The sequence below is a fragment of the Schistocerca piceifrons genome, chromosome 1 (genome assembly GCF_021461385.2).
Source record: "Schistocerca piceifrons isolate TAMUIC-IGC-003096 chromosome 1, iqSchPice1.1, whole genome shotgun sequence".
Lineage (NCBI taxonomy): Eukaryota > Metazoa > Arthropoda > Insecta > Orthoptera > Acrididae > Schistocerca > Schistocerca piceifrons.
The window spans coordinates 1230185839-1230198638 of NC_060138.1; the positions used below are offsets into that span (position 1 = coordinate 1230185839).

The 12800-nt window shown below is 39.3% G+C and overlaps 1 protein-coding gene across 1 annotated transcript in view; it reads left to right on the forward strand.

Annotated features, from left to right (window-relative positions):
• The window catches only part of LOC124781934 (zinc finger protein 239-like), a 53056-nt gene that overhangs the window by 30457 nt on the left and 9799 nt on the right, over positions 1–12800 (forward strand). The window contains exons 3-4 of the mRNA XM_047253901.1: positions 667–729; positions 5138–5242. The gene's annotated coding sequence lies outside the window, so the exon portion shown is untranslated. The remainder of the gene's footprint in view (positions 1–666; positions 730–5137; positions 5243–12800) is intronic.

The window sequence follows — 12800 nt, forward strand, 5'->3', positions numbered from 1 at the left end:
GTTTTACAGCAAAAATCTCAAGTTTAATGTGTTTGTAAAAATTTGTTTAGTCTAGAAAGTGTAAAATTTTGCTGCAGACTTAGCAGTACATTTTTTTAAAATCAAAATAATGATTTGATTCAATCCACTGGAAGTCTGATTTTTGTCCCTACATACAAAATACAATGGTGATCGGATTCACCCCAACTGAGGAGGTGAAACCGATCAACAATTAACTTAAAATAATAACTGCAATTATAAGATAGAAATAGCCTAGTACATGAATATATCATTATCCAGGTTGTGAAATTAACATACAGAATTATTATTCGAATATCATAACCGTAAATGGCCAAAATTAAAAAAAAAATGCTGTTTTTGATTGGATTCACCTCATTTTGTGGTAATTTGTTGTAATTGGATGGGAGACGAACAGTTGAGCAGCTTACCTGTGTGCACTTTCTTTTTGTTGAGCCACATGCCATCTGTGAATTCCAACTTTCTCTGCAGAATTTGTTTGTCCTGCCTCCAGAAATTCAGCCTGCAGATGACATCCTGCTCTCCAAGATACAAAGTAAATCAGTTACTGAACATTTCTCGTATTGCAGAAATAATAAAGATTTTCTGTAAATTGGTTTCTTCTGGATTTCATATTGATTCTGTACCTATTCATTTTCTTTTATTCAGGTGGAAACTGATGCAGTCGACACTCCTGAATTTGAATTTGTATTCATTGAGGAAGAAATTCTGGTAAGTTCTAAATGTTATCTATCTTTACATCTATATGCAGTCTCTGTAAGCCACAGTACACAGCATGAGGGAAGGCAGTTTATATGTCTAGTAACTACACTTCTCCCATTTCACTCATAAATAATGCACAAGAAAGTGATTGGTTCTGTATCAATCGTCATCTCTTGCCTCATTTGTAATGTTCTTGTGTGCCATATACAATGGAACAACAAGAATTGTATTCTAGTGTGCCTTAATTACTAGTTTTCTGAATTGATGTTCTGGATAGAGTTGACGTCTCGTAGAATAAGATAGTGAAGTGGTTAAGGCACTGGACTATTATGTAGAAGGAGTGGGATTTAAATTTATAAGGCTGAATGCAGGATAGTTCCATTGAGGAGGACATAAATTACTTTCCCCATCCTTGTGCTGTGTGAGATTGTGCTAGATTTGAAATGAGCTTGTCGTCAGTGTGACATTAGACTCTAACCTTCAGTTCTTCCCTTGATCTCCTTTGTTAGATGTGATGAGATTCTGCACAGAACTTAAACTTTACGCTAACTTTGTACTGTGCATGGTGAAAGAACCTTTTACGGTGTTATGTATGAGCATTTCTTCCCACACCATTCACTGTCTGTTTATATGCTTCTTCATATGCTGCTACCAGTTTAATTTTATTTCCAGTGGCTTCAGCAGAAACAAATGGAAGGCTGGACAGTATTTATACATTCCTTCACAATAACTGAATAGAGGACTTTCGTTAGCAGATTCCCTGAAATGTTTGATATCTTACCAGTTGATTACATTCCCTCACAACACAGAGCAAATGTCCGTGCTCATTTGTGCTGTTTGGTGATCCTTGCTTGTTTACCCTGTTATGGGTCACACACAGTTAAACAGTATTATAATATATGCCAGCTAGCTGCAAATCTTTGCATGAGGTTTATTTTTCTAGTCACCCAGTTTGATGTTACTTCAGTTTTTAACTAACAACTTGTATGCATATTATGAAGAGGACCGACTGGTGCTCTCCATGTAGTGTACATGTTGAGTCACAGACAAGCACAACAGAAAGACTGTTTGACAAGCAAGTTTTCAGTCAAAAGGCTTTCTTCTGAAGTAGACAACACACACACACACACACACACACACACACACACACACACCCACACACACATTCATGTGAACACAACTCACACACACATGACCACTTTCAAATGAAACCACTGCACACTAAATGCGATGGCTTCAAATGAGACCACCACCATAAACTTCATGACTTTCCGTGATAGGGCACAAAACAGTTCCTTTCTGCTGATAAACACAAAGCAACTTGGCAAGAAGAACATGTCCATCTGCTTCTATGTGGATTACTTTTTGTGCTGCAGTGTACACGTCGCTTCGATGTGCCATGTACTGGCAGATGTTTTGATACTGTTGTGTGTTTTCCCACTGGAACAATAGTTTACACTTTTTCTCACAAGGTTCAGATGATGCACTTGGATGACCAGGACTGTCTTTGAAAACACAGGATCCTACAAGGCCAGCTACAACACACCGCCGAAATACCGGCATAACATTGCAAAGTGATGTAAAATGATACTAGCGTGTGTGGATTATAGTAGAAAAGGTGACTGGTTGACTTAGGTTTACTGGGAGAATTCTAGGAAAGTGTGGTTCAACTGTAAAGGAGGCCGCATATAGGATGCTAGTGTGACCTATTCTTGAGTGCTGCTTGAGTGTTTGGGATCCTTACCAGGTCAGATTTAAGGAAGACATCAAAGCAGTTCAGAGGCAGGCTGCTAGATTTGTTACTGGTAGGTTCAAACAACACCCAAGTGTTATGAAGACGCTTCTGTAACTCAAGTGGGAGTCCTTGGAGGGGAGGCGACATTCTTTCTGAGGAACAGTATTGAAAAAATTTAGAGAGCCAGCATTTGAAGCTGGCTGCTGAAAATTCTCTTGCCTCCAATATACATTGTACACAATGACCACGAAGATAAGGTACGAGAAATTAAGGCTCATACGAAGGCATGGAGTTGGTCATTTTTTCTCCGTTCTATTTGTGAATGAAACAGACCAGGAAGTGAGTAGTAGTGGTATGGGGTACCCTCTGCTACGTGCCATAAGGTGCATTATAGAGTACTGATGTAGATGTAGACATAGATGTCATGTGGAGGTGCAATACTCTGGACAGCTGACATTTTTGGTTGTTCTTTATCCTTATGAGTCTTATTCTCTGTTAGTTTTTCCAGTTCCTTTTAAACAGTCTGATGTAGATAAATTTCTCTACACTGGGACAGGATGTGGGAAACCTCATTTGTGGAGTCTTAAGTCATCCTTTATAGACACATTCAAGCCTATAAGTTGTGAGTGAACTAAGCATTTGACAAAGTACACTGAAGAGCCAAAAACCTGGTACACCTGCCTAATATCGTGTAGAGCCCCCACGAGCATGCGGAAGTGCCGCAACATGACATGCCATGGACTCAACTAACCTCTGAAGTAGTGCTGGAGTTAATTGACACCATGAATCCTGCAGGGCTGCCCATAAATCCGTAAGAGTATGAGGGGGGCAGAGATCTCTTCTGAACAGCGCGTTGAAAGGCATCCGAGATATGCTTAATAATGTTCATGTCTGGGGAGTTTGGTGGCCAGTGGAAGTGTTTAAACTCAGAAAAGTGTTCCTGGAGCCATTCTGTAGCAACTCCAGACGTGTGAGGTGTCGCATTGTCCTGCTGGAATTGCCCAAGCCCGTCAGAATGCACAACTGGAAATGAATGAATGCAGGTGATCAGACAGAACGCTTACATACATGTCACTTGTCAGAGTCATGTCTAGATGTATCAGGGGTCACATATCACTCCTACTGCATGCACCCCACACCATTATAGAGCCTCCACCAGCTTGGGCAGTCCCCTGCTGACATGCAGGGTCCATAAATTCATGAGGTTCTCTCCATACCCGCACACATCCATCAGCTCGATACAATTTGAAACGAGACTCTTCCGACCAGGCAACATGTTTCCAGTAATCATTAGTCCAATGTCGTAGTTGATGGGCCCAGGTGAGGCGTAAAGCTTTGTGTCATGTTGTCATCCAGGGTACACAAGTAGGCCTTCAGCTCCGAAAGCCCATACAGATGACGTTTCGTTGAATTGTTTGCATGCTGACACTTCTTGATGGCCCAGCACTGAAATCTGCAGCAATTTGCAGAAGGGTTGCACTTCTGTCATGTTGAATGATTCTCTTCAGTCATCAGTCCCATTCTTCCTGGATCTGTTTCTGGGCCCAGTGATGTCAGAGATTTGATGTGTTGGATTCCTGATATTCATGGAACATTTGTGAAATGATCATACGAGAAAATCCCCACTTCATTGCTACTCCAGAGATGCCGTGTCCCATTGCTCATGCAGTCTGTAACACCACATTCAGATTCAATTAAATCTTGATAACTTGCGATAGTAACAGCAGTAACCGATCTAACAACTGCACCAGACACTTGTTGTTTTATGTGGGTGTTGCCAACCGCAGTGGTGTATTCTGCCTGTTTACTTATCTCTGTATTTGAGTACGCATACCTATACCAGTTTCTTTGGCCCTTCAGTGTATTTGTGAAGTATACTTTTGATTTTTGTGATATCATCCCTATGTAAATGATAAATTCTGTCACAACAGGTTTCTCTTTTTCCTCTGCAGGCTGTCACCTGGGCTCCTTTGGCTTTAGGGTACACTATATCTGGCAGTTGTTATAACCAAACTGTTTGTCGGTGATGAAACTCCACTTCTAAACCGTCTTGTTCAGACATTCCGGAAGCCCTGTGCGCTAATGAGCTTAGGACATCCTCTTGTTAAAAGGGGACGTGACAGCTGTAGACATGCAAGTATAAGTCTGTATGTGTTAGTTTCCAGTGAATACTGGGTCTTGGTGTTCCATTCTATCTTCTCTTGATGAGAATTTCCAGAAATGAAAGTTGGTTTTCTTTCTTATACCTCTTTTGTAACTCTCATGTTTTGATGTAACAATCTCAGATGTAGGAATGTCATAGACTGTGTAGTCCATTTGGCTAAATTATTAATGTATCATCTGTATATTAGAAGAAACATGAGTTATTGTGGACTTACGACTCCGTTGCTGCACCCATAAACATGTTGTTAGTAACAGTGGGCATTACACAAGCTCTAGTAGTTGATTTTAATACGTTTCAGCTGCATTGCTATCTGCTGGACTGACTGCCATATCCTAGAGTACAGTATATGTTTGAAATATGAACATACTGTACCACATTCATAGAAATGACTTCTTCTCCAAAGGCGTTTGTTAGATACATGTAAATCAAAGGAAATGGGATGATTACTTTTGCATGATTTTGCCTGACAGCTGTATCATTGTCACTCACTTTGATATTTTTTCTTTTAACTGTTTTAGGAATGTTCACCTTCAGAAGATCTTTAGGGAACTAATACATTGGATGCTGAGGGAAAGAAGGATGAAGAAGATGAGGAGGCAGCAGTGAGCAAATATGACGCAATGGTGAGTTGTGCTCTAAGTAGGTTGTGTACCACTGGCCGATTGACAAGAGCTGTGCATGATGAAGTGAAGTAAATATTTTTAAGGTTTTTTTTTTTTTTTTTTTTTTTTTTTTTTTTTTTTTTTTTTTTTTCTCGTGTTTGATATGGTTGTGAAGTCTCAGCAAAGAGTAGTTTAGAAGCAAGTGACTGTCACTAATGAAAAGATGGACTGCTCATTGCTGTTTGCTACCTCAGTAGACATATACAAAAGGCACTGCTGGCCATAAAATTGCAGCACCGGAAAGAATTACAAATCGCAAAAGCTTACTTATTGTGTGTGTAAAGGTACAGTGGGAGGAATACATGGTTTGTAGATGATTGGGGTGTACTGGGTACATAATTTAGCACACAGAGCTGCCACATGTGGCAGCAAGAATCACTCTAAATTGGCTGGTGATCAAGTCAAACTGAGCTTGATGACAGATATGGATTTGTCATTCATTGCTGCTTCATCTCTGTGCCAGAGTTTTATCAGTTGTAGTGGGTGGTGATTGGTGGTGCCCCAGCCTTTCAGTAACGTGTGAACTGATGTTTTCAATGAATAAGAGATTAGAAGGATGTGCTGGCCAGGGCAGCAGTTGAACACTCTCCATATTGAGGTAGATCAGGACAGCACAGGCATTAAGCAATCCTGTGTTACCATGTTTTGAGAGTGTCACGTAGACCTCGAAGATAGGGCATGGCCACCACCTTAAATGTCAGAAATTTAATAGCTACTGTTCAGAAGACCAGCTACACAAGCCAGAGGTAATTACATTGTGTAGCCAGTGGCACACCATACCATCACACCAGATGCTGAGCATGTACAAGGCTGATGAATAGGATTTGGCAGTGTTAGTTCTCCTCGGAGCCTCAGTATACTGATACATTCACTATGAAGCTATAAGCAGAACCAGATGGAAATGAAAAATCAATATGATGTTAATCGTGCGCACAGAGTTGTCAGTGGGCACACCACTGTCATCAGTGCCTCGCTCCGTCCACTCTCTCTCTCTCTCTCTCTCTCTCTCTCTCTCTCTCTCCGCCCCCTCCCCCTCTCCCTCTCCCTCTCCCTCTCCCCTCGTCCCTTTCGCCCCACTGCTGTGTCAAGGGATGGCACAAAAATGGTCACCACGCAGAAGTACTTGGTGCACCAGACATCATCATATTATTTGTGTGGATGCCTTTCTCACTGCAAAAATGCCCATTTCCTGACTTAAGATATGTGACATGGCTGTATGAACCTGCATGAATGAGCAAACAATATATCTGTCACTCTCAGACACTAGTTGCATTGGGCCACTGAGATCCAGCATAGTATTTATTACCATCTTTCCAAACCCATCAGTTCCATGTTTTGCTTGACAGTCATGGGATCCTGACCAACACAAGCAACAATATTGTGGAATGTTAAACTGTAGTCTCTGTATGCCTCATTCATGTTTGTGTCTAATGCTGACACATGCTGATGCACACTCTCCTCTTTATATGAGGCATGACACACAACTTACCAGAAACAAATAAAGGTGAATTCTGTATGGAAACTAGCTGCATAACCGTTCCATGTGTAGAGACTGAACGTACATTATATTTCTTCTACGTAATTTGTGAGGTTTTGCTGAAGTGCTAATCCAACCATGTAGTAAATTTCTTACCAATATGACATTTTTTAATATTACTGTAATAGTGTTGCAATTCTAATGGTGAGCACTGTGTGTAATCGGACATTGATAAAAAATGCTTTAAATGAAAAAAGAATACAAGCAGTAGAGGTAGGATGACTCATCATCACAGCTGGGCAAAGCACCCCCCCCTCCCCTCTCCCTGCCAGCAGATACTGGAAAAGGGCTGTGGTATCCACAATAGCTAAGAGGATGACCCCACATATGTGACCAGGGATAATGTTTTTCAAGCCTTATTGTGTTTCTCTCTCAGGTGCTACCCAACCTGATGCCTCAATTCAGGGAAGCAGCCCTGCTTTCATCCCATGACACAATAAATGAATATTTTCCTCGTGCTACACCAAATTTTTGTCCTGCTGCACAGCCCACACAGAAGCATACCGACAATCCTTCTTTCCACGAACAATACAAGACTGGAATAGAAGGGAGAACCGATAGAGGTATTCAGGGTACCCTCCGCCACACACCGTCAGGTGGCTTGCGGAGTATGGATGTAGATGTAGATGTAGAGGTGTTTATGATCTTTGCTTCATTGAAAATTTTAAGCATTGTATTGCAACTTGTGAAGTCTGACTCTCTTTAAAGGAACATCTGTGAATAGCATCCATTATTGACCTCTGTAAAGTGCCAACCTTATGTTTTTGACAATGAAAGCAAGCTGGGAGCAGAAAGAGTCATGTAGGAACAGTGTGCGATTTGTGCTTTTACCAGTGGGGGGGATGTCTTAGGGGGTTAGTATAATTATATATTGGACCTTGGCGTTACCCATGGTTATTTATAAATAGATGTTAATGCCGAAACCCACTATTCACGCGTATGCACTATCAGAAAAGCCATCCCTTGTTATATCTTTAAAAGTACATTATAGGTAAAGCTTATTTACAAAATCATCTACATACGGGTATAAGAGGGCAATTCAAAAAGTAAAGGCACATTTGTGAAAAGCTGTACTTATTCTGATGATAGAAAACTGAAACATGTGTTATTTTTCTGTGTAACCTCTCTGGACTTCAATGCAGTTTTCCCGACGTTGTATGAGTTTCTTTTCTTTATTTCATCAGAAAATACGTTTTTCGGTTGCATCTGTAACCAATTTTGCACCGCAGCAATGACGTCTTCATCACTTTCAAATCTTCTTCCCTGTAGTGCTTCCATTAAGGGTCCAAACATGTGAAAAGTGCTTGGAGCCAGGTCTGGGCTGTATGGTGCATGTTCCAGCACCTCGAATCTCAACTCCCTTATTGCGACCGGCTGTCCATTTGGCAGAATGTGGGCGAGCGTTATCTTGCTGCACGATGACACCTATTCACAGTTTTCCACGACGTTTGGATCTGATTGCAGGTTTTAGTTTCGTACGCAATACATCACATCCACCATACAATATAGACCTGGCTCTAAAGCCTCGTTTACGCTGGGGCGACGTCTTGCAACATTGTGGCATGCTACGGAAATGTGGCGTGCGTCGTCTTGTAGCATGCTACAACAGGCAACATCTTACGGCGTATGTTGCATGCAGCAGGTTAATTTATACCAAAGCAACAGAATTTGTGCCACATGTGTGTCGGTCTTGCAGTATAATGGATGATAAAGCAGCAGCGGCCTACTTGGTACTTGCACATGCAGCTAACAATGGAAATGAAAACCAAAGGAAAAGAAAAGGCTGGTGGAAGAGAAGAGTATTACTTTATTACTGTATTACTATATCTTCGTCGTTTACCAGCCATGGCTGGACAGACTGCGTCACAAATACAATGTTTATCAACTAACATTTATACAACACCATAACTAAATTTATATTACAACTAAAAGAAAATATTTATTCAGTACACAAAACCACATAGAACATAGAGAAAATGAAATATAACTAAACAGGAAAGTAAAACTTCATAGCAGTAAATGAAAATACCATAAAGCAAAATGTTTACAAAACCATGTAGATCTCACACATAAAGTTTCATTTTGGCAAAACATGTACTTTAAGTAAAACATAAAATTAAATGTGCAGTTAACTGAGAACATAAAAAGAAGATTAGATTTAGGCAAAATTATATATAAAACACAACAATATTTATTATTTTGTCGATTCACTAGAACCACTGTTGAAAAACTCCTCCAAGGAATATAGTGGATGTTGTTTCAAGTCCTGAGCAATTTTTTTCCGAAATAATTCAGGTGGCAGGGATTTCACTTCTGGAGGCAGTTGATTGTACATTTTTAGGGCGACTGTTGGAAAGCTGTCTTGTGTACTTGATAGGCGACACCTTGGCACTTCAATGTTCCTCTTACAGCGAGTGTCATGATTATGTATTTCTTGTCTTATGCTAAAATTCCTTTGATTTTCTTTTATATAAATGAGGCAGAAAAACACATACTGGCTGAAAACAGTCATTATGCCTAGCCTGGTGAAAATAGGCTTACAGTGGTCCACTCTTTTGCTAGAGGATATGATCCTGATGACCTTTTTTTGTAATAGCAACACATCTTTGCAGCCTGCAGAGTGTCCCCACAACAACAGTCCATAGCTAATGTGGCTGTGGAAGAGTGCATGGTAGACTATTGTGAGAAACTGGTCAGTTATAACCCTCTTCAGCTTCCTCAGGAGGTATATTACACGAGAAAGTTTGGTGCATTTAAAGAAGGTGCACGAAATAGTATCCTAGGAACTAGAAGCAGGTGATGGCGTGTTATTTAGTAATTTTATGAGATTGTCGATTGAAGACTTTAATTACGTACTGCAGTTAACTACACTTCTTACTGTAAAGAAAGATAACAACTGCCAAGACAGTATTTCACTAAGAATTCGATGGGCCATCACATTAAGATTTTTAGCCACTGGCGATTCATACAAGTCACTAATGTACTTCTTTAAAGTATCATATTCTGCTATTTCTCTCATAGTGCCACAAGTATATGAAGGTCTTTCATTGGTGTTGAAGAATTACATAAAGGTAAGCACGCAACATTCAATACTGATTTCATTTAAGCAGTGTTTTATTGGCATTTTTAAGCAAATTAAAATGGATATTAAGGAACTGTTAAAAATACTTATTTCTAAAATTGAATTAATTCGAGCTCTTCTGTTTCTGTTTGAACAAATTCGTCGAATTATTATTGTCCACATATACAATTTCACAGCTAGGTTTTGCAACCAACGTTTCGATGCTTGGAGTTTGCTGTTCATATTCCCCCAAGGCAGCTTTAAAAAGAACATTTGAAAATATGTGCTTGACGTATGTGGGAAGTACATGTTCTTCAAGAGCTACAGCGCCGTCATCTTTTGATCCTGTGTCCTCTGTGTCATCAGTCTGAAAAAATAGGGAAAGTAATGAGTATGTTTTACTTTTCGGATTCCAAAGGATACTGAAGAATGGCAGAAGGTAGCAAGAAATTTCGAAGTGAAGTGGAATTTCCCTCACCGCATAGGAGCCATATATGGCAAACATGTGCAAATTATGTGTCCTCCGAATACTGGAAGTGAATACATCAACTACAAAAAAACATTCAGCATTGTCCTTATGGCAATTGTAGATGCAAATTACTGCTTTCAATATGTAAATGTTGGATGTCACAGGGACAGAAAGAGAGGGGAGGAGGATATTGACTTAGAGGGGGAGAGAAATTTACCTTAGCGAAGGGGAGAGTGATGGAGGGGGTAGGAGGTGATAGAGAAGATAAGCAGATGGACAGACAGAAGGGCAGGAGAAGATGGGGAGTGGGAAAAGAAGGAGATGGACATAAGGGGAGGGTAGAGACATCCGAGCAATGCCGAGTTTATTTACCTCATCTATAAAATTAATAAATTCATATGTTGTTAATTAACAACTTTGTAAATGATTCATGTAATATGATACTCAAACTATACTAAAATATGAGATGAATAAAATGTAAAATTCAAATTTTTGTGTTGTTTTGTGCTTAATTTTAACACTCTGAAATTATAAGTGAATGTTAATTTGTTAAATCATCGTATTATGACAAAGCCACAGCAAAGTGTGATCGGTTCAGCTAGTACTACGGTATATAATTGTCATTTTAACTTACAGAGTTTAGTTGAAGAGACGAGATGAATGAGATTGCTCCTGAAGATTCGAGGGTTTGCCTGTTGGTGTGTCAAGGGCGCTATAGTGCTGAGACTTGATCCACCTTGCTGCAATTTTTTCTGCATTGAAGCAATGCAGTGGAGGTCCATTTATTGGAATGAAAAGTAGATTTGAAAGTGTCAGAATATGTAAGTGATTTCTCTGATCAGTCAGTGTTAAATTTGTGGCATTCAGCCTTAGATATAGGTATAACTTCGACTTCTTTCACACGTTCCTTCACAGAATTGGGCATGTGTTGAGGATTTTCTTTATAGATTCGAAAATCTTTAACTAGTGAGTGCACACATGCTTTCACGTAATTTAAAATCCAACTTATTACACAAGCGAGAAATTGACATGTCTCCATAAAACATCTGAGGGCCATGTATCTGAATTTAATACGGCCACACCCGTAAAGAAATCCAGGTCCTCAAAGCGTTTTTTTTATATTATCTACCAAAGACTGAAAAAATTTCTTCCGAAATATCTGAAATCTGTTATATTCATCACAAGATGGTTGTTTAATTAATACTGCTTTGAATGCGCGCTTTTCCTCCAACTCTTGTACTATCATCCTAATTCGTGGGGAGTCATTTGTTTTCAGTGTTTAAAGAGTTCTTATAGCCACATCAGTTTCCAGATTTGCTTTAAGGACTGAAGAATTTCTGTTCTGCATAAAGAATGATAATACTTGCAGAACTTCTGGGGCCTCATAAAGCATAACTAATTCCATTACAAGCAACCACTTTGTGAGATGTTTATGAAACCTTCAAATTTAGATCTCTCCTGAGTTGATCGGGAACCATCATGTCTCAGTTTTTCAAAAAGATGGACAAGAGAACTGTGACTTTCAAGAAGAGCTCGAACAGCATTAAATGAGGAAGCAATCCAATGTACGCGAAAAATACGGCCTAGTTTTAATAGCTGCGAGAATAATTCTTGTGAAACACTTTGTAGTAGTCTCTGATTTTTAGAAAACACAGAATATAAGGAATCTAAAAAAACCTGTATATGTTATACATCTGCTACATCATTCATAACATCATGGACAGCTAATTCCATTTTGTGGTTCATACATTGAACGACAGTTTTAAATGACTACGCAGTAGAGCGGCTACGCCTTTTTAAGGTGCAAGCATTGTTGAGGCACCATCTGTTGCGATACCTACAAGGTGGTTTTTTGGTACATCATTTGTAATGTCATACTTTTCAAGAGCTGCTAACAATGTGCTGAAAATGCATTCTCCTGTCCCACTTTCTAATTTAACAATGTCAAAAAAATAAATGCAAGCAACTCACTCAAAGGACAAATGTAAATATATTATTAAACAAGTTTTATTGGAAACAGTTGTACTTTCGTCAATCATGATACTGAAGTTTGTACCCTATTCTACAAGGAAGTGAGCAAGATTCTTTTTCATTTCTTCTCCTACAAACATAATGATATTTCAGCATGCATGGTCAGAATGAAGCATATTACCGACTGATAAACCATTCAGCTTTTGTAGTTCGTTTACTGCAGGATACGATTTGAATGATAATTTCTGTTTAGCTATTACATATGCAGACCTGAACAACGAAGCAGTTGCGATTACTTTTTCTTGATGCTGCTTTCCCCACAACTTTTCACTTTCACTCACGCATTTTTTTAAAGTTTTCTTTTCTTTTATACTCATGATTTCTACGTACTTAATTTGTGATTTGAATTTTTATGATCCCTGATTTTATCATTTAGTTTTTTGGCGTTATTAGCAGAAACAACAGCTACAAACGCATTATC